The sequence below is a fragment of the Bombina bombina genome, chromosome 10 (assembly GCF_027579735.1).
Source record: "Bombina bombina isolate aBomBom1 chromosome 10, aBomBom1.pri, whole genome shotgun sequence".
In the NCBI taxonomy this organism is placed as follows: Eukaryota; Metazoa; Chordata; class Amphibia; order Anura; family Bombinatoridae; genus Bombina; species Bombina bombina.
Window position 1 is genome coordinate 159,148,216 of NC_069508.1, and position 20,400 is coordinate 159,168,615.

A 20,400-nucleotide genomic window follows, 5' to 3' on the forward strand; every position below is an offset into this window, starting at 1 on the left:
GTGAGTAAGGCTAGTAGAGTACTTGGTTGTATAGGTAGTGGTATCTGCAGCAGGAATAGTAAGTATTGCAGTGAGTAAGGCCAGTAGAGTTCTTAAATGTATAAGTAGCATTATCTGAAGCAGGAATAGTAAGTATGGCAGTGAGTAAGGCCAGTAGAGTGCTTGGTTGTATAGGTAGCAGTATCTGCAGCAAGAATAGTAAGTATTGCAGTGAGTAAGGCTAGTAGAGTGCTTGGTTGTATAGGTAGTGGTATCTGCAGCAGGAATAGTAAGTATTGCAGTGAGTAAGGCTAGTAGAGTGCTTGGTTGTATAGGTAGTGGTATCTGCAGCAGGAATAGTAAGTATTGCAGTGAGTAAGGCCAGTAGAGTTCTTAAATGTATAGGTAGCATTATCTGAAGCAGGAATAGTAAGTATGGCAGTGAGTCCCTGTCCTTTTTCTCTCTTTCTAAATCTAAATGTTGCAGTTTGAGCTTTGTATTTCCTCGCTTTTTATATAGTAACCCAAAATTTGCAAATTGTCTTATCCAGAAATGGAAAGATTACTGCACTCTCAATATCACATATTATAATAAGATAGAAACATTTTGGGAAGATTCCAAAATTGTTCTTAGCGCTGAAATCAAATAATTTCTATTTACCTGGAATAAGAAATCAAAAGCAAGAAAGATTCAATTATCTAACCAAGTAAGGAATACCTATAGAAAATTTCGGCTGAATATGTCTTCTGTTAATTGGGAAAATTATAGTCAGGCTAGGAAGGAGAGAGATATGTTTCTTAAACAGAAATGCCTAATCAAAGAATCCAAATTTTCTATTCACGTTAAAGGTTACTACGGGTCATATGATAAATATCTAGCTAAAATAACCGTGAACAGGAAAAATAAAAATTATATCTCGGCTATTAATTTTGATAATAACCATTACACAGACTCTGCCAAAATAAAAGAAATATTCTCTGATTTTTATCAGCAGTTATATTCTAAGGTTAATATTAACCAGGTAAATCAAGACCATTTCTGGGACCAAACTGTCACTCCTAAGATTTCAGATACTGATCTACAAGCACTCAATTTCTACAGAAGAAATTTTATTGGCTATAAAAAATGCAAACCTGAATAAAGCCACGGGTCCAGATCGGCTGGCAGCAGAGTATTATACATTTTTTTGAGGATAACATTAAAGGGACAGTCAACACCAGAATTTTTGTTGTTTTAAAAGATAGATAATCCCTTAATTACCAATTCCCTAGTTTTGCATAACCAACACAGTTATAATTACACGTTTTACCTCTGTAATTACCTTGTATCTAAGCCTCAGCAGACTTCCCCCTTATTTCAGTTCTTTTAACAGATTTGCATTTTAGCCAATCAGAGCTGTCTCCATGGTAAATTCACGGGCATAAGCTCAATGTTATCTATATGAATCATGTGAACTAATGCCCTCTAGTGGTGAAAAACTATCAAAATGCATTTAGATTAGAGGCGGCCTTCAAGGTCTAAGAAATTAGCATATGAACCTCCTAGGTTTAGCTTTCAACTAAGAATACCAAGAGAACAAAGCAAAATTGATGATAAAAGTAAATTGGAAAGTTGTTTAAAATTACATGTCCTATTTGAAACATGAAAGTTTTTTTGGACTTTACTGTTCCTTTATGGATATATTATTGAAACTATTTAATAAATAGTTTATAGCGAAAGACCCAATGTCTAAAAAACTTTCGGCAGCCAATGTTTCTCTAATTCTTTAAAAAAATGTAAAAATGCAGAGGACCTAGCTTCCTACAGGCCAATTTCAGTTTTAAATATAGATTATAAATTTCTAACACGCATTATGGCAAATAGGCTTAAGGGCTGTCTGGATAAAGTTATACATCCGTAAAGTCACCCTATTATATGCGTAAAGTAACCCTAATGCTTGATTACTTCTGGAACAATACAAATAACGAAAAGAAAAGGAACAAGGAGGACATCACGTTGCTTACAGTCAATGCCGAAAAAGCCTACAACTCAATTATCTGGGATCACCTGTTTCGATGTTTATAGAATTTTGGGTTTAAAGATCAATTTTACTACTTTATACCCAACTTATATACCAATCCAATATCCTATTTACTTATTAGTGGAAGCCTTTCTTCTGGAATTAGACTTGAAAGGGGTACAAGACAGGGTTGCCCACTTTCTCCCCTCCTGTTTAATATTGCCCTAGAGCCATTGTCTATTTGGTTAAGGCATGAGTTGATAGGGATTAAATTTGGATCTTATTTTCTTAAAATTCTTTTATATGCTAATGACCTACTTATTTTCCTTAAAAACTCAGCCCTGAGCATACCTCAAGTCACTCAAATCCTCTCCTGCTATAGCTCCTTTTCAGGATATAAAATTAATTTCCAGAAAAGTTAACTTTTATGGGTGCATACCCCTTTACGGTTTAATTTGATACATCCATTTTGAGTAGTTCAAACTATTAAATATTTAGGTATTTTTCTTAATAAGAACCCAAACTCTTGGTACAAATTAAATTTTCATGATGTATTGCAAAAAAATTAGAGCTGATTTGGAAATCTGGGCCTACCTTCCTCTTTCTCTGGCCGCTCGCATAAATTTAATACATTCGTAGTTTCCAAGCTCTCTGTTCTAAATTTATCTGGAAGGACAAAAGAGCGCGTATTGCTTTACCCAGATTGATGCAAACAAGAAGAAACGCGGGCTTTGCTTTTTCAGACATTAAGATTTACACTTACAACACTTGTCAAAATTGTCCTTGATTGGCTTTGTGAATCCGGTTTCTTTGTTACACATGAATTGGAAGAATTTATTGTTTTTCCCTTTTTATTAAAGGCTATTTTACACTGCCCAGCTACTAAACTACCCTCAGTCGTGGATAATTTAATCTCAATGAAAAATTATAGTTTTAGCTTGGCAGTGGCTGTGTGTTTGTCTAGGGGCAAATTATAAATTCTTTAAATTCCTTCTAATACAAGGAAATTCCGGAGTTTATCTCCGGTTTTTCCAAAGCAATTTTTATTCTTGGTCTGAAAAAGGCCTAACATTTTTACATCAATTATTAGATAATAACCGTATCTTTTCATTCTCTTTCTTATAAATTCAACCTCCCGCTGTCCAGTTTGCTTGGGGCCCCAGAAGTTATCAAGAAGTTATGAAGCAGTGGTCTAAAGACCGCTGTTCCATAACTTGTCCGCCTGCTTTGAGGCAGCGGACAGAAATCAACCCAATCGACCACGATCAGGTTGATTGACACCCCCTGCTGTCGGCATTTATCGATGTGCAGCGGACATGATACGCTACTTTGTATCATGTCCGCTCGCACATTGGTAAATATACCCCATTACCTTGATTCTTTAGATTGGAACAGGGACAGTTTTGATATGCAGTCAGAAATCAAATTATGTATAAATAAATTTGCGTCTGGTGCCCATTCCATTTCATTAATCTAGGGTATTTTACAAGGCAAGCAAGGCCAAATCTATTTAGATAAATTATTACAGTCTTTGAATCTCCCCCTTTGGAAACCTGCAATATTGAACAAAGTTTTAGGCACCTGGATTTATGTGGGGTCCCAATGAGCCATCATATGAAACATAAATAATGCTTATTTTACTCCCAATAAAATGAATACATTTTTAATCAACTTTATAATTTATTCCTATTATCTATTTTTCTTCGTTCTCTTGCTATCTTTATTTAAAAAAGCAGGAAGGGAAGGTTAAGAGCCAGCCCATTTTCTTTCAGCACCTTGGTAGAGCTTGCTGATTGGTTTGCTACATTTAGTAACCAATCAGCAAGCGCTACCCAGGTGCTGAAATAAAAATGGGCCGGCTCATAAGCTTACATTCCTGCTTGTTCAAATATAGACTGCATGAAAATGAAGAAAAATTAATAATAGGAGTAAATTAGAAAGTTGCTTAAAATTGCATGCTCTATCTGAATCATGAAAGAAAAAAAATTGGGTTTAGTATCCCTTTAATACTATTATCCTAATTATGCGACATTTTGATTCTTAAAAACTGGAAAACCCACACTTCCCCAGTTTTACAAATGTGCTTAAGGATATTCAATATCAAATTATTTTTGAAACATATAATGCTACTACATTCTCGGAAAAGAGGATTAAAAGCTACTTTAATAAATGGCTTCCCATAATTAAAACGTATTCTTTGGTATCTCAAAAACAAATACTCTCCCCATTCCTAAGCTCTGACAGTTTTATGGATTTAGTTCTATGGGACTGGTTTCCCCATCAATGGATTTCTAATGCCAGAGAATCTTATAACTGAAAGTTAAGAGGGATAGAAGGCGGAGTAAGAGTCTGGGGAGAATTTCTTTAGTTTAAATTTTAGATGAGCGGAAGAGTAGATAATATTATGAATGTAAGGAGGTTCCGTTATGGGTTTGATGTGGAGAGCCGGGTGGGACTCACTGGGTCATCCCCCCATCCCTCCCCCTTTTTTGTTGTGTTGTTTTATTTTATTTAAAAAAACAGTGTATTGCTGTAGACGTTTAATAACTTTCGCCTAGATTTAGAGTTCTGCGGCCAAAGGGGTGCGTTAGCTACGCATGCTTTTTTCCCCCCGCACCTTTTAAATACCGCTGGTATTTAGAGTTCACAGAATGGCTGGGTTTTCAGTGCGTTAGGCTCCAAAAAGGGAGCGTAGAGCATAATTTAACGCCACTGCAACTCTAGATACCAGCGGTGCTTACGGACGCGGCCAGCTTAAAAAACGTGCTTGTGCACGATTCCCCCATAGAAAACAATGGGGCCATTTGAGCTGAAAAAAAACCTAACACCTGCAAAAAAGCCGCGTTCAGCTCCTAACGCAGTCCCATTGTTTTCTATGGGGAAACACTTCCTACGTCTGCACCTAACACCCTAACATGTACCCCGAGTCTAAACACCCCTAACCTTACACTTATTAACCCCTAATCTGCCGAGCGGACCGCACCGCTACTATAATAAAGTTATTAACCCCTAATCCGCCTCACTCCTGCCTCAATAACCCTATAATAAATAGTATTAACCCCTAATCTGCCCTCCCTAACATCGCCGACACCTAACTTCAATTATTAACCCCTAATCTGCCGACCGAATCTCGCCGCTACTGTAATAAATGGATTAACCCCTAAAGCTAAGTCTAACCCTAACCCTATCACCCCCCTAAGTTAAATATAATTTAAATCTAACGAAATAAATTAACTCTTATTAAATAAATTATTCCTATTTAAAGCTAAATACTTACCTGTAAAATAAATCCTAATATAGCTACAATATAAATTATAATTATATCTTAGCTATTTTTAATAGGGGGCTTAGAGTAGGTGTAATTAGTTTAAAATTGTTTATTTTTTGTAACTTAGTTCTTTTTTATTTTTTGTACTTTAGTTAGTTTATTTAATTGTATTTATTTGTAGATATTGTATTTAATTAATTTATTGATAGTGTAGTGTTAGGTTTAATTGTAGATAATTGTAGGTATTTTATGTAATTAATTTATTGCTAGTGTAGTGTTAGGTTTAATTGTAACTTAGGTTAGGATTTATTTTACAGGTAATTTTGTAATTATTTTAACTAGGTAGCTATTAAATAGTTCTTAACTATTTAATAGCTATTGTACCTGGTTAAAATAATTACAAAGTTGCCTGTAAAATAAATATTAATCCTAAAATAGCTAAGATATAATTATAATTTATATTGTAGCTATATTAGGATTAATTTTACAGGTAAGTATTTAGATTTAAATAGGAATAATTTAATTAATAAGACTTAATTTATTTCGTTAGATAAAAATTATATTTAACTTAGGGGGGTGTTAGTGTTAGGGTTAGAATTATCTTAAGGGGTTAAACAATTTATTAGAGTAGCGGTGAGCTCCGATCGGCAGATTAGGGGTTAATACTTGAAGTTAGCTGTCGGCGATGTTAGGGAGGGCAGATTAGGGGTTAATACTATTTATTATAGGGTTATTGAGGCGGGAGTGAGGCGGATTAGGGGTTAATACATTTATTATACTAGCGGTGAGCTCCGGTCGGCAGATTAGGGGTTAATAATTGTAGGTAGGTGGCGGCGACGTTGTGGGGGGCAGATTAGGGGTTAATAAATATAATATAGGGGTCGGTTGTGTTAGGGGCAGCAGATTAGGGGTATATAAGTATAACGTAGGTGGCGGTCGGCAGATTAGGGGTTAAAAAAATTTAATCGAGTGGCGGCGATGTGGGGGGACCTCGGTTTAGGGGTACATAGGTAGTTTATGGGTGTTAGTGTACTTTAGAGCACAGTAGTTAAGAGCTTTATAAACCGGCGTTAGCCCAGAAAGCTCTTAACTACTGACTTTTTTCTGCGGCTGGAGTTTTGTCATTAGATTTCTAATGCTCACTTCAGCCACGACTCTAAATACCAGCGTTAGAAAGATCCCATTGAAAAGATAGGATGCGCAAATGACGTAAGGGGATCTGCGGTATGGAAAAGTCGCGGCTGGAAAGTGAGCGTTAGACCCTTTAATGACTGGCTCCAAATACCAGAGGGCGGTAAAAACCAGCGTTAGGAGCCTCTAACGCTGGTTTTCACGGCTACCGCCCAACTCTAAATCTAGGCCTTTATATCTTGTTGTACACTTCACTTGTCTGTATAATGGTCAATTATTGATCTATTTGTTTGGCAGTGTATTTTTACATTGCGTCAGTTATGTTTGGGTACATTATTCTTTATTTGCCCTTATAAAACACCCTGCATGGTGTGCAAGGATATAACCAATGAGATGTGACATTTTGTTTACACTGCTGTGTTATAAATAAAAGTATTAAAAAAAAAAGTATTGCTGTGAGTAAGGCCAGTAGAGTGCTTGGTTGTACAGGTAAACGTATCTGCAGCAGGAATAGTGAGTATTGCAGTGAGTAAGATCAGTAGAGTGCTTGGTTGTATAGCTAGTGATATCTACAGCAGGAATAGTAAGTATTGCACAGAGTAAAGCCAGTGCAGTGCTTAATGTATATGTAGTGGTATCTGAAGCAGGAATAGTAAGTACTGCAGACAGTAAGGACAGTAGAGTGCTTAGATTTATATGTAGCTATATCTGCAGCAGAAATAGTAAGTATTGCAGTGCATAAGGCCAGTAGAGTGCTTGGTTGTATAGGTAGCGGTATCTGCAGCAGGAATAGTAAGTACTGCAGTGAGCTATCCTACGTACTAATTAATGCCTGGGATAAGCATAAGGCAATCCTACGTACTAATGAATGCCTGGGAGAAGCATAAGGCTATACTACTTACTAATCAATTCCTGGGATACACATAAGGCTGTCCTACATACTGATTAACCCTTTCACTACCGGGAATTTCAGAGAAAAACTTGCACAAAATACTGGAGAATTATCAGCATTTTTGCTATCACTATATATAAACAGAAATAGAGCCTTGTTTTGTTTTTTCTTATTTACCTGTCAAAACTATATATATATTTTATGTAGATCACCCAATGTATTGATCTAGGCCAATTTTGGTATATTCCATGCCACCATTTCACCTTTAAATGTGATCAAATTTAAAAAAATCATTAATGTTTTTCACAAACTTTGGGTTTCTCACTGAAATAATTTACATAATGCTTGTGCAATCATGGCACAAATGGTTGTAAAGGCTTCTCTGGGATTCTCTTTTTTTCAGAAATAGAAGACATATATGGCTTTGTAAGGATAATTTTAGCTTTAGTGTAGAGATTACCCTCCCACCTCATACTTCCCACCCCCTGATCCCTTCCAAACAGCTTTCTTCTCTCCCTCAACCCCCACTAGTCCCACTAGTCACCTCCATTTTAACTACTGGCAGACAGTCTGCCAATGTGAATTTTCTTTTTTAATTAAATATTTTTTAGATATTTTAATATTTTCTGCAGTGTAGGATTCCCCCTAACCCTCTAATCTCTCTGATCCATCCCAAAAAGCTCTCTAACCCCCCCCCCCAGCAAGTGTCCCCCATCTTTGGCAGCTTTGGTATTGGCAACTGTCTGAGAGTACCTATATAACCCTTTTCTTTAAAAAAATATAATTTAATTTTTTTAATTTTATTGTACTGTAGTGTAGTGGCCCCCCTCCCGCGATTGCAAGATAGGGACTACCCATACCTGAACCCCCTTTTTATGTAGTGTAGCTGCCCCATCCCTCCCTCTCCCTTTATTTATTTTTCTGTGTGTAGGGTCCTCCCACTCCCTCCCCCCTCCGCTGCTGAGCCACCTCCCTGATTCCCTCCCACACCTCCCGCCAGCACCAGCAGAAGATTGTTAAACACAGTGACACAGACAGTGTCACTGTGTGTAACAATCTGACATCTGCCTTCATATGGAACCAGTGCACAAATCGCACTCTGGTTACATATGAAGAAAGATGCAATGAGCTCAGGAAGTCCAGCTCTTGGCTGTAACTTAACAGCCGAGACTGATGGAGCTTCCTGAAGCTCTAACGTATACAGTATATACATTGTGTGTTACTATAGCCAAAATAACCCACAACATATATATACGTCCAAATGGGTGAAGGGGTTAATGCCTGGGATAAGCATAAGGCTATCCTACATACTATTTAATGACTGGGATAAGAATAAAGCTATGCCATGTACTTATTAATGCCTGGGATAAGCATAAGACTATCATATGTATTAATTAATGCCTGGGATAAGAAAAATGCTTTCTAACATACTAATTAATGATTGGTATAAACATAACGCTATCCTATTTAACGCCTTGGATAATTTAAAGGGTATCCTACGTACTAATAAATGCCTGGGATAAGCATGAAGGCTATCCTACGTTCTAATTCATGTCTGGGATAAGCATAAGGCTATCCTAAGCACTAACTAATGTCTAGGATAAGCAAAAGGCTATCCTACGTACTATTACTAATTAATGCCTGGGATAAGCATAAAGCTATCCCACGTACTAACTAATGCCTGGGATAAGCATAAGGCCATCCTAAGTACTAACCAATGTCTGGGATAAGCATAAGGCTATCTTACGTACTAATTAATGCCTGGGATAAGCATAATGCTATCCTACTTACTGATTAATGCCTGGGATAAGCATGAAGGCTATTCTAAGTACTAACCAATGTCTGGGATAAGCATAAGGCTATCTTACGTACTAATTAATGCCTGGGATAAGCATAAGGCTATCCTACATACTGATTAATGCCTGGGATAAGCATGAAGGCTATCCTACATACTGATTAATGCCTGGGATAAGCATGAAGGCTATCCTACGTACCGATTAATGCCTGGGATAAGCATGAAGGCTATCCTACGTACTAACTAATGCCTGGGATAAGCATGAAGGCTATCCTACGTACTAATTAATGCCTGGGATAAGCATAAGGTTATCCTACATACTGATTAGTGCCTGTGATAAGCATGAAGGCTATCCTATGTACTGATTAATGCATGGGAAAAGCATGAAGGCTATCCTATGTACTGATTAATGCCTGGGATAACCATGAAGGCTATACTACGTACTGATTAATGCCTGGGATAAGCATGAAGGCTATACTAAGTACTGATTAATGCCTGGGATAAGCATGAAGGCTATCCTACGTACTGATTAATGCCTGGGATAAGCATGAAGGCTATACTACATACTGATTAATGCCTGGGATAAGCATGAAGGCTATCCTACATATTGATTAATGCCTGGGATAAGCATGAAGGCTATCCTATGTACTAACTAATGCCTGGGATAAGCATGAAGGCTATCCTACGTACTGATTAATGCCTGGGATAAGCATGAAGGCTATCCTACGTACTGATTAATGCCTGGGATAAGCATGAAGGCTATACTAAGTACTGATTAATGCCTGTGATAAGCATGAAGGCTATCCTACGTACTGATTAATGCCTGGGATAAGCATGAAGGCTATCCTACGTACTGATTAATGCCTGGGATAAGCATGAAGGCTATCCTACGTACTGATTAATGCCTGGGATAAGCATGAAGGCTATACTACGTACTGATTAATGCCTGGGATAAGCATGAAGGCTATCCTACGTATTGATTAATGCCTGGGATAAGCATGAAGGCTATCCTACGTACTGATTAATGCCTGAGATAAGCGTGAAGGCTATCCTACGTACTGATTAATGCCTGTGATAAGCATGAAGGCTATAATATGTACTGATTAGTTCCTGGGATAAGCATGAAAGCTATCCTACGTACTGATTAATGCCTGGGATAAGCATGAAGGCTATCCTACGTACTGATTAATGCCTGGGATAATCATGAAGGCTATCCTACGTATTGATTAATGCCTGGGATAAGCATGAAGGCTATCCTACGTACTGATTAATGCCTGGGATAAGCATGAAGGCTACACTACGTACTGATTATTGCCTGGGATAAGTATGAAGGCTATGCTACGTACTGATTAATGCCTTGGTTAAGAATGAAGGATATCCTACGTACTGATTAGTGCCTGGGATAAGCATGAAGGCTATAATATGTACTGATTAATGCCTAGGATAAGCATAAGGCTATCCCACATACTGATTAGTGCCTGGGATAAGCATGAAGGCTATCCTATGTACTGATTAATGCATGGGATAAGCATGAAGGCTATCCTATGTACTGATTAATGCCTGGGATAAGCATGAAGGCTATACTACGTACTGATTAATGCCTGGGATAAGCATGAAGGCTATACTAAGTACTGATTAATGCCTGGGATAAGCATGAAGGCTATCCTACGTACTGATTAATGCCTGGGATAAGCATGAAGGCTATACTACGTACTGATTAATGCCTGGGATAAGCATGAAGGCTATCCTACGTACTGATTAATGCCTGGGATAAGCATGAAGGCTATCCTACGTATTGATTAATGCCTGGGATAAGCATGAAGGCTATCCTACGTATTGATTAATGCCTGGGATAAGCATGAAGGCTATCCTACGTACTGATTAATGCCTGGGATAAGCATAAGGCTATCCCACATACTGATTAGTGCCTGGGATAAGCATGAAGGCTATCCTATGTACTGATTAATGCATGGGATAAGCATGAAGGCTATCCTATGTACTGATTAATGCCTGGGATAAGCATGAAGGCTATACTACGTACTGATTAATGCCTGGGATAAGCATGAAGGCTATACTAAGTACTGATTAATGCCTGGGATAAGCATGAAGGCTATCCTACGTACTGATTAATGCCTGGGATAAGCATGAAGGCTATACTACGTACTGATTAATGCCTGGGATAAGCATGAAGGCTATACTACGTACTGATTAATGCCTGGGATAAGCATGAAGGCTATCCTACGTATTGATTAATGCCTGGGATAAGCATGAAGGCTATCCTACGTACTGATTAATGCCTGGGATAAGCGTGTAGGCTATCCTACGTACTGATTAATGCCTGGGATAAGCATGAAGGCTATCATATGTACTGATTAGTTCCTGGGATAAGCATGAAGGCTATCCTACATACTGATTAATGCCTTCGATAAGCATGAAGGCTATCCTACGTACTGATTAATGCCTGGGATAAGCATGAAGGCTATCCTACGTACTGATTAATGCCTGGGATAAGCATGAAGGCTATCCTACATATTGATTAATGCCTGGGATAAGCATGAAGGCTATCCTACGTACTGATTAATGCCTGGGATAAGCATGAAGGCTATCCTACGTACTGATTATTGCCTGGGATAAGCATGAAGGCTAGGCTACGTACTGATTAATGCCTTGGTTAAGAATGAAGGATATCCTACATACTAACTAATTCCTGGGATAAGCATGAAGGCTATCCTATGTACTGATTAATGCCTAGGATAAGCATAAGGCATCCTACATACTGATTAGTTCCTGGGATAAGCATGAAGGCTATCCTACGTACTGATTAATGCCTGGGATAAGCATGAAGGCTATCCTACGTACTGATTAATGCCTGGTATAAGCATGAAGGCTATCCTACATATTGATTGATGCCTGGGATAAGCATGAAGGCTATACTATGTACTGATTAATGCCTGGGATAAGCATGAAGGCTATCCTACTATATGATTAATGCCTGGGATAAACATGAAGGCTATCCTACTATATGATTAATGCCTGGGATAAGCATGAAGGCTATCCTACGTACTAATTAATGCCTAGGATAAGCATAAGGCTATCCTACATACTGACTAGTGCCTGGGATAAGCATGAAGGCTATCCTACGTACTGATTAATGCCTGGGATAAACATGAAGGCTATCCTACTATATGATTAATGCCTGGGATAAGCATGAAGGCTATCCTACGTACTAATTAATGCCTAGGATAAGCATAAGGCTATCCTACATACTGACTAGTGCCTGGGATAAGCATGAAGGCTATCCTACGTACTGATTAATGCCTGGGATAAACATGAAGGCTATCCTACTATATGATTAATGCCTGGGATAAGCATGAAGGCTATCCTACGTACTAATTAATGCCTGGGATAAGCATAAGGCTATCCTACATACTGATTAATGCCTGGGATAAGCATGAAGGCTATCCTACATACTGATTAATGCCTGGGATAAGCATGAAGGCTATCCTACGTACTGATTAATGCCTGGGATAAGCATGAAGGCTATCCTACGTACTAACTAATGCCTGGGATAAGCATGAAGGCTATCCTACGTACTAATTAATGCCTGGGATAAGCATAAGGTTATCCTACATACTGATTAGTGCCTGGGATAAGCATGAAGGCTATCCTATGTACTGATTAATGCATGGGATAAGCATGAAGGCTATCCTATGTACTGATTAATGCCTGGGATAACCATGAAGGCTATACTACGTACTGATTAATGCCTGGGATAAGCATGAAGGCTATACTAAGTACTGATTAATGCCTGGGATAAGCATGAAGGCTATCCTACGTACTGATTAATGCCTGGGATAAGCATGAAGGCTATACTACATACTGATTAATGCCTGGGATAAGCATGAAGGCTATCCTACGTATTGATTAATGCCTGGGATAAGTATGAAGGCTATCCTACGTACTAACTAATGCCTGGGATAAGCATGAAGGCTATCCTACGTACTGATTAATGCCTGGGATAAGCATGAAGGCTATCCTACGTACTGATTAATGCCTGGGATAAGCATGAAGGCTATACTAAGTACTGATTAATGCCTGGGATAAGCATGAAGGCTATCCTACGTACTGATTAATGCCTGGGATAAGCATGAAGGCTATCCTACGTACTGATTAATGCCTGGGATAAGCATGAAGGCTATCCTACGTACTGATTAATGCCTGGGATAAGCATGAAGGCTATACTACGTACTGATTAATGCCTGGGATAAGCATGAAGGCTATCCTACGTATTGATTAATGCCTGGGATAAGCATGAAGGCTATCCTACGTACTGATTAATGCCTGAGATAAGCGTGAAGGCTATCCTACGTACTGATTAATGCCTGTGATAAGCATGAAGGCTATAATATGTACTGATTAGTTCCTGGGATAAGCATGAAGGCTATCCTACGTACTGATTAATGCCTGGGATAAGCATGAAGGCTATCCTACGTACTGATTAATGCCTGGGATAATCATGAAGGCTATCCTACGTATTGATTAATGCCTGGGATAAGCATGAAGGCTATCCTACGTACTGATTATTGCCTGGGATAAGTATGAAGGCTATGCTACGTACTGATTAATGCCTTGGTTAAGAATGAAGGATATCCTACGTACTAACTAATTCCTGGGATAAGCATGAAGGCTATAATATGTACTGATTAATGCCTAGGATAAGCATAAGGCTATCCCACATACTGATTAGTGCCTGGGATAAGCATGAAGGCTATCCTATGTACTGATTAATGCATGGGATAAGCATGAAGGCTATCCTATGTACTGATTAATGCCTGGGATAAGCATGAAGGCTATACTACGTACTGATTAATGCCTGGGATAAGCATGAAGGCTATACTAAGTACTGATTAATGCCTGGGATAAGCATGAAGGCTATCCTACGTACTGATTAATGCCTGGGATAAGCATGAAGGCTATACTACGTACTGATTAATGCCTGGGATAAGCATGAAGGCTATCCTACGTACTGATTAATGCCTGGGATAAGCATGAAGGCTATCCTACGTATTGATTAATGCCTGGGATAAGCATGAAGGCTATCCTACGTATTGATTAATGCCTGGGATAAGCATGAAGGCTATCCTACGTACTGATTAATGCCTGGGATAAGCATAAGGCTATCCCACATACTGATTAGTGCCTGGGATAAGCATGAAGGCTATCCTATGTACTGATTAATGCATGGGATAAGCATGAAGGCTATCCTATGTACTGATTAATGCCTGGGATAAGCATGAAGGCTATACTACGTACTGATTAATGCCTGGGATAAGCATGAAGGCTATACTAAGTACTGATTAATGCCTGGGATAAGCATGAAGGCTATCCTACGTACTGATTAATGCCTGGGATAAGCATGAAGGCTATACTACGTACTGATTAATGCCTGGGATAAGCATGAAGGCTATACTACGTACTGATTAATGCCTGGGATAAGCATGAAGGCTATCCTACGTATTGATTAATGCCTGGGATAAGCATGAAGGCTATCCTACGTACTGATTAATGCCTGGGATAAGCGTGAAGGCTATCCTACGTACTGATTAATGCCTGGGATAAGCATGAAGGCTATCATATGTACTGATTAGTTCCTGGGATAAGCATGAAGGCTATCCTACATACTGATTAATGCCTGGGATAAGCATGAAGGCTATCCTACGTACTGATTAATGCCTGGGATAAGCATGAAGGCTATCCTACGTACTGATTAATGCCTGGGATAATCATGAAGGCTATCCTACATATTGATTAATGCCTGGGATAAGCATGAAGGCTATCCTACGTACTGATTAATGCCTGGGATAAGCATGAAGGCTATCCTACGTACTGATTATTGCCTGGGATAAGCATGAAGGCTAGGTTACGTACTGATTAATGCCTTGGTTAAGAATGAAGGATATCCTACATACTAACTAATTCCTGGGATAAGCATGAAGGCTATCCTATGTACTGATTAATGCCTAGGATAAGCATAAGGCATCCTACATACTGATTAGTTCCTGGGATAAGCATGAAGGCTATCCTACGTACTGATTAATGCCTGGGATAAGCATGAAGGCTATCCTACGTACTGATTAATGCCTGGGATAAGCATAAGGCTATCCTACATACTGATTAATGCCTGGGATAAGCATGAAGGCTATCCTACATACTGATTAATGCCTGGGATAAGCATGAAGGCTATCCTACGTACTGATTAATGCCTGGGATAAGCATGAAGGCTATCCTACGTACTAACTAATGCCTGGGATAAGCATGAAGGCTATCCTACGTACTAATTAATGCCTGGGATAAGCATAAGGTTATCCTACATACTGATTAGTGCCTGTGATAAGCATGAAGGCTATCCTATGTACTGATTAATGCATGGGATAAGCATGAAGGCTATCCTATGTACTGATTAATGCCTGGGATAACCATGAAGGCTATACTACGTACTGATTAATGCCTGGGATAAGCATGAAGGCTATACTAAGTACTGATTAATGCCTGGGATAAGCATGAAGGCTATCCTACGTACTGATTAATGCCTGGGATAAGCATGAAGGCTATACTACATACTGATTAATGCCTGGGATAAGCATGAAGGCTATCCTACGTATTGATTAATGCCTGGGATAAGCATGAAGGCTATCCTATGTACTAACTAATGCCTGGGATAAGCATGAAGGCTATCCTACGTACTGATTAATGCCTGGGATAAGCATGAAGGCTATCCTACGTACTAATTAATGCCTGGGATAAGCATGAAGGCTATACTAAGTACTGATTAATGCCTGGGATAAGCATGAAGGCTATCCTACGTACTGATTAATGCCTGGGATAAGCATGAAGGCTATCCTACGTACTGATTAATGCCTGGGATAAGCATAAGGCTATCCTACATACTGATTAATGCCTGGGATAAGCATGAAGGCTATCCTACATACTGATTAATGCCTGGGATAAGCATGAAGGCTATCCTACGTACTGATTAATGCCTGGGATAAGCATGAAGGCTATCCTACGTACTAACTAATGCCTGGGATAAGCATGAAGGCTATCCTACGTACTAATTAATGCCTGGGATAAGCATAAGGTTATCCTACATACTGATTAGTGCCTGTGATAAGCATGAAGGCTATCCTATGTACTGATTAATGCATGGGATAAGCATGAAGGCTATCCTATGTACTGATTAATGCCTGGGATAACCATGAAGGCTATACTACGTACTGATTAATGCCTGGGATAAGCATGAAGGCTATACTAAGTACTGATTAATGCCTGGGATAAGCATGAAGGCTATCCTACGTACTGATTAATGCCTGGGATAAGCATGAAGGCTATACTACATACTGATTAATGCCTGGGATAAGCATGAAGGCTATTCTACGTATTGATTAATGCCTGGGATAAGCATGAAGGCTATCCTATGTACTAACTAATGCCTGGGATAAGCATGAAGGCTATCCTACGTACTGATTAATGCCTGGGATAAGCATGAAGGCTATCCTACGTACTGATTAATGCCTGGGATAAGCATGAAGGCTATACTAAGTACTGATTAATGCCTGGGATAAGCATGAAGGCTATCTTACGTACTGATTAATGCCTGGGATAAGCATGAAGGCTATCCTACGTACTGATTAATGCCTGGGATAAGCATGAAGGCTATCCTACGTACTGATTAATGCCTGGGATAAGCATGAAGGCTATACTACGTACTGATTAATGCCTGGGATAAGCATGAAGGCTATCCTACGTATTGATTAATGCCTGGGATAAGCATGAAGGCTATCCTACGTACTGATTAATGCCTGAGATAAGCGTGAAGGCTATCCTACGTACTGATTAATGCCTGTGATAAGCATGAAGGCTATAATATGTACTGATTAGTTCCTGGGATAAGCATGAAGGCTATCCTACGTACTGATTAATGCCTGGGATAAGCATGAAGGCTATCCTACGTACTGATTAATGCCTGGGATAATCATGAAGGCTATCCTACGTATTGATTAATGCCTGGGATAAGCATGGAGGCTATCCTACGTACTGATTAATGCCTGGGATAAGCATGAAGGCTACCCTACGTACTGATTATTGCCTGGGATAAGTATGAAGGCTATGCTACGTACTGATTAATGCCTTGGTTAAGAATGAAGGATATCCTACGTACTAACTAATTCCTGGGATAAGCATGAAGGCTATAATATGTACTGATTAATGCCTAGGATAAGCATAAGGCTATCCCACATACTGATTAGTGCCTGGGATAAGCATGAAGGCTATCCTATGTACTGATTAATGCATGGGATAAGCATGAAGGCTATCCTATGTACTGATTAATGCCTGGGATAAGCATGAAGGCTATACTACGGACTGATTAATGCCTGGGATAAGCATGAAGGCTATACTAAGTACTGATTAATGCCTGGGATAAGCATGAAGGCTATCCTACGTACTGATAAATGCCTGGGATAAGCATGAAGGCTATACTACGTACTGATTAATGCCTGGGATAAGCATGAAGGCTATCCTACGTACTGATTAATGCCTGGGATAAGCATGAAGGCTATCCTACGTATTGATTAATGCCTGGGATAAGCATGAAGGCTATCCTACGTATTGATTAATGCCTGGGATAAGCATGAAGGCTATCCTACGTACTGATTAATGCCTGGGATAAGCATAAGGCTATCCCACATACTGATTAGTGCCTGGGATAAGCATGAAGGCTATCCTATGTACTGATTAATGCATGGGATAAGCATGAAGGCTATCCTATGTACTGATTAATGCCTGGGATAAGCATGAAGGCTATACTACGTACTGATTAATGCCTGGGATAAGCATGAAGGCTATACTAAGTACTGATTAATGCCTGGGATAAGCATGAAGGCTATCCTACGTACTGATTAATGCCTGGGATAAGCATGAAGGCTATACTACGTACTGATTAATGCCTGGGATAAGCATGAAGGCTATACTACGTACTGATTAATGCCTGGGATAAGCATGAAGGCTATACTACGTATTGATTAATGCCTGGGATAAGCATGAAGGCTATCCTACGTACTGATTAATGCCTGGGATAAGCGTGTAGGCTATCCTACTTACTGATTAATGCCTGGGATAAGCATGAAGGCTATCATATGTACTGATTAGTTCCTGGGATAAGCATGAAGGCTATCCTACATACTGATTAATGCCTTCGATAAGCATGAAGGCTATCCTACGTACTGATTAATGCCTGGGATAAGCATGAAGGCTATCCTACGTACTGATTAATGCCTGGGATAATCATGAAGGCTATCCTACATATTGATTAATGCCTGGGATAAGCATGAAGGCTATCCTACGTACTGATTAATGCCTGGGATAAGCATGAAGGCTATCCTACGTACTGATTATTGCCTGGGATAAGCATGAAGGCTAGGCTACGTACTGATTAATGCCTTGGTTAAGAATGAAGGATATCCTACATACTAACTAATTCCTGGGATAAGCATGAAGGCTATCCTATGTACTGATTAATGCCTAGGATAAGCATAAGGCATCCTACATACTGATTAGTTCCTGGGATAAGCATGAAGGCTATCCTACGTACTGATTAATGCCTGGGATAAGCATGAAGGCTATCCTACGTACTGATTAATGCCTGGTATAAGCATGAAGGCTATCCTACATATTGATTGATGTCTGGGATAAGCATGAAGGCTATACTATGTACTGATTAATGCCTGGGATAAGCATGAAGGCTATCCTACTATATGATTAATGCCTGGGATAAGCATGAAGGCTATCCTACGTACTAATTAATGCCTAGGATAAGCATAAGGCTATCCTACATACTGACTAGTGCCTGGGATAAGCATGAAGGCTATCCTACGTACTGATTAATGCCTGGGATAAACATGAAGGCTAACCTACTATATGATTAATGCCTGGGATAAGCATGAAGGCTATCCTACGTACTAATTAATGCCTAGGATAAGCATAAGGCTATCCTACATACTGACTAGTGCCTGGGATAAGCATGAAGGCTATCCTACGTACTGATTAATGCCTGGGATAAACATGAAGGCTATCCTACTATATGATTAATGCCTGGGATAAGCATGAAGGCTATCATACGTACTAATTAATGCCTGGGATAAGCATAAGGCTATCCTACATACTGATTAATGCCTGGGATAAGCATGAAGGCTATCCTACATACTGATTAATGCCTGGGATAAGCATGAAGGCTATCCTACGTACTGATTAATGCCTGGGATAAGCATGAAGGCTATCCTACGTACTAACTAATGCCTGGGATAAGCATGAAGGCTATCCTACGTACTAATTAATGCCTGGGATAAGCATAAGGTTATCCTACATACTGATTAGTGCCTGGGATAAGCATGAAGGCTATCCTATGTACTGATTAATGCATGGGATAAGCATGAAGGCTATCCTATGTACTGATTAATGCCTGGGATAACCATGAAGGCTATACTACGTACTGATTAATGCCTGGGATAAGCATGAAGGCTATACTAAGTACTGATTAATGCATGGGATAAGCATGAAGGCTATCCTACGTACTGATTAATGCCTGGGATAAGCATGAAGGCTATACTACATACTGATTAATGCCTGGGATAAGCATGAAGGCTATCCTACGTATTGATTAATGCCTGGGATAAGCATGAAGGCTATCCTACGTACTAACTAATGCCTGGGATAAGCATGAAGGCTATCCTACGTACTGATTAATGCCTGGGATAAGCATGAAGGCTATCCTACGTACTGATTAATGCCTGGGATAAGCATGAAGGCTATACTAAGTACTGATTAATGCCTGGGATAAGCATGAAGGCTATCCTACGTACTGATTAATGCCTGGGATAAGCATGAAGGCTATCCTACGTACTGATTAATGCCTGGGATAAGCATGAAGGCTATCCTACGTACTGATTAATGCCTGGGATAAGCATGAAGGCTATACTACGTACTGATTAATGCCTGGGATAAGCATGAAGGCTATCCTACGTAATGATTAATGCCTGGGATAAGCATGAAGGCTATCCTACGTACTGATTAATGCCTGAGATAAGCGTGAAGGCTATCCTACGTACTGATTAATGCCTGTGATAAGCATGAAGGCTATAATATGTACTGATTAGTTCCTGGGATAAGCATGAAGGCTATCCTACGTACTGATTAATGCCTGGGATAAGCATGAAGGCTATCCTACGTACTGATTAATGCCTGGGATAATCATGAAGGCTATCCTACGTATTGATTTATG